Raw genomic sequence first — 3,822 nt, 5'->3', positions numbered from 1 at the left:
CTTAAAACATCAACATGTCAAAGAAAGGATCACCTGTACTTTTCACACCCACTGTATAGGACTATAAAAAGTGGAACAAGGAGTGGCTGAGAAGAGCATTTTAAGACATGAAAGAAAGAAGAATTATTCCTAAAAGCCTGTTCTGGATTTGATAATAGGTGAGAAAAGTTATTTGGGAGAATGTTTGTCTTTTATAGATCAAACCAATATTCAATACCACTCTCACATCAGAACCAAGAAGAGATTAACATGAACAATGACTAGTTTTAAATTTGGTGTCCAGATTAATTTTGTTCTGTCTTTCTAGCAATTTTCATGTACACTAGATAGCAGATAGCAACCCCACCCCGTAAAACCCCAACGCTATAGAAACGCCAAAAAGAGAAACAGAGACTAACTTCCTGGAAGGTGAAGGATCTCTGACAACTCGGAGACGCATGACGCTAGATGGTGAATGCCGAAAGGAAACCACAGAGCCGACTACCCTTCTTTCGACCAGGAGAACCCTTATCGGTGCATGGAATATCAGGACCATGTACAAGACGGCACAGGTAGCTGCCGAGATGAAAAAGAACAACCTGATCATGCTGGGCATCAGTGAAACCAAATGCACACAAGTCGGACAGAGGAACGACAGGAGAGCTGTTGCTGTACTCCGGGCATGAAGAGAGTAATGCAACCCATACGCAGGGAGTAGGCTTCATGTTGTCTAAACATGCACAGGGGGCACTGATTGGATGGGAGGCGCACAGCCCCAGAATCATCACAGCATCCTTCAGAACCAAACACAAGAAGATAAAACTCAACGTCATCCAGAGTTACGCTCCAACCAATGACTCTGATGAAGAAGATAAGGACCAGTTCTACAACAGACTGCAGAAAATTGTAGAGACATTTCGAGCCAGAGACATCGTCATCCTTATGGGAGACTTCAATGCCAAGATTGGACCCGACAACACAGGATATGAACAAGTCATGGTGATCAACGGGCTGGGAGTAATGAATGATAATGGAGAGAGATTTATGGAACTGTGTGCCTTCAATTACTTGGTCATCGGAGGTAGCATATTTCCTCACAAGCGGATCCACAAAAGTACCTGGGTATCAACGGACAACTTGACAGAGAACCAGATTGACTACATCTGCATTAGCAAGAAGTTTAGAAGATCCCTTCAGGATGTTAGAGTTAGAAGAGGAGCAGATGTGGCTTCCGACCACCACTTAGTAGTAGCCAGCATTCAGCTGAAGTTGAAGAAGAACTGGAAGGAAACAACACAGTGTAGAGTGAAGTATGATGTCAGCCATCTAAAGATCTCCAGTGTCAGGGAAGAGTTTGGACTACAGTTGAAGAACAAGTTTAAGGTGCTACAAGAACTGCACCAGGAAGAGGAAGGAAGTAGTGTACAGATCAGTTGGAAGGCAGTAAAAGAGACACTGAGAACAGCCTGTCAAGAAGTGGTTGGAATGAAGAAACATCATCACAAAGAGTGGATCACAGCTGTGACCTTGGGAAAGATAGAAGAGAGGAAACAGAAGAAAGTGGCAGTCAGCAACAGCAGGACTAGGGCATCAAAAGCTAAGGCCCAAGAGGAATATGCAGAAGTCCATAGAGCAGTGAAGAAGAGACTACACAGATGGACTAGCAGCTCAAGCAGAGCAGGCAGTGTACAATGGCAACATGAAGCAGCTGTATGACACAACTAAGAAACTATCTGGAAAGTACAACAGGCCAGAGTGACCCGTCAAAGACAAGGAGGGAAAGGCCATCACAGGACTAGAGCAGCAGATGAATAGATGGTCTGAACATTTTGAGGAACTTTTGAACAGACAAGTACCACCAAAGCCTCCAAACATCAACCCAGCCAACGAAGATCTCCCCATCAATTGCGGTAAGCCAACCAAAAAAGAGATCAGTAAGGCTATCACCCTGATGAAGAACGGGAAGGCAGCTGGACCTGACGACATACCAGCAGAAGCCCTGAAAGTAGACCTAGAAGCATCGGTGGAGATGCTGTACCCCCTTTTCGAGAAGATCTGGGAGGAGGAAGAGATACCGACTGACCGGAAGTAGGGTTACCTAGTCAAGCTTCCAAAAAAAGGGGACCTCAGTAACTGTAACAACTACAGAGGCATCACACTTCTGTCAGTGCCAGGCAAGGTCTTCAACCGGATCCTCCTAGAACGGATGAAGGACGTCGTCGATTCACAACTATGAGACGAGCAAGCAGGCTTCTGGTAGAATCGATCATGCACGGACCAGATTGCAACGCTGCGCATCATAGTCGAGCAGTCCTTGGAGTGGAACACAGTGGAAGGCATTTGATAGTGTGGATCGAGGGACCCTGTGGAAGCTCCTCCGGCACTACGGCATCCCAGCCAAGGTGGTCAACCTGATCAAGAGCTCATACGAGGGAATAACCTGCAGAGTGATCCACAGAGGGCAGCTTACCAACAGCTTCCAAGTGAAGATGGGAGTCCGACAGGGATGCTTGTTATCCCTGTTCCTCTTCCTCATCGCTATCGACTGGATCATGAAGACATCCACCAGTGAATGCAGAAATGGAATCCAGTGGACCTTGTGGAGCCAATTGGAAGACTTAGAGTTTGCCGATGATCTCGCACTTCTCTCCCACAGTCAGCAGCAGATTCAAGAAAAGACTAGTGTGTTGGCAGCCACATCATCACAGGTTGGACTCAACATCCACACGGAGAAAACCAAGATTCTTAAGATCAATTCCAACAGCAACAACCCAGTCACACTGAATGGAATTTCCCTGGAGGAGATACAGTCCTTCACCTACCTGGGCAGCATCATCGACCAGCAGAGTGGAACAGATACAGACATCAAGGCAAGGATTGGCAAAGCAAGAGCCGCCTTCATCCAGCTTAAGAACATCTGGGCTTCCAGAGAATTGACCTTGACCACCAAGATACGTCTGTTCAACGCCAATGTGAAATCAGTACTGTTGTACAGGGCCGAAACCTGGAGGACAACCAAAACCACCACCCAAAGAATCCAGACATTCATTAACACCTGTCTCAGAAAGATCCTCCATATTCGCTGGCCAGACACCATCAGTAACACCAACCTATGGGGAAGGACCTGCCAACCTTCAATAGAAGCAGAAATCTGGAAGAGAAGATGGGGATGGATAGGGCACACCCTACGTAATCCGCAAACTAGTATCACCAGACAGGCTCTCAGATGGAACCCCCAAGGAAAGCAGAAGAGAGGCCGTCCAAGAAACACCTGGTGACGCGACCTCGAGGCAGACATCACAAGGATGGGCTACACCTGGAGTCAATTAGAAAGAATGGCCCAGGACAGAAATCTCTGGAGATCTACCTTTGGAAGCCCATACCCCGGAAGGGGTGGAGGGCATAAGGAAGGAAAGAAGATAGCAGAAAATAATTAACAGAAAACAAAAGCCCTAACACTTTTGAAAGGAGCCAGATTTTTTGTTTCTCTATTGAGAATTGAATTCACACTCCTCTTCATATCCTGTTTTTCCTCACTCTTTCTTTTGAAAATACTTTCCTTCCATTCTTTCATTAATGAGACTTTAATGATAATTAACTAAAACAGTAATGAGACTCACTAATGTACTAGCAATGTGAATCTAACAAACCCAAATAATCGAAGTCTATAAACAGATGGATCTATAAAACCTTAATCATTCCCAAAGAGAATTGCTTCCTTGAAGTTTCTTTTAAGAAAAATTCCAGGGACCAGGAATTTCACCAAGGCTTTCAGCCTTTTCAGAAAGGCAGAATACTTCAGTGTTTTTAACTCTCCTAAGATCTGCATATTTGGCATGTAGT

The 3,822-nt window shown here is 45.3% G+C and overlaps 1 pseudogene; it reads left to right on the top strand.

Moving 5' to 3' along the window:
* Window positions 1-437: 437 nt before the first annotated feature.
* On the top strand, window positions 438-3,416 carry LOC120540519 (annotated as a pseudogene).
* The last annotated feature ends 406 nt before the right edge of the window (window positions 3,417-3,822 follow it).

Source organism: Polypterus senegalus, chromosome 12 (genome assembly GCF_016835505.1).
Source record: "Polypterus senegalus isolate Bchr_013 chromosome 12, ASM1683550v1, whole genome shotgun sequence".
Classification (NCBI taxonomy): domain Eukaryota; kingdom Metazoa; phylum Chordata; class Cladistia; order Polypteriformes; family Polypteridae; genus Polypterus; species Polypterus senegalus.
Note: the sequence above shows the minus strand (reverse complement) of the source record. Positions and strands in the feature narration are given on the sequence as shown.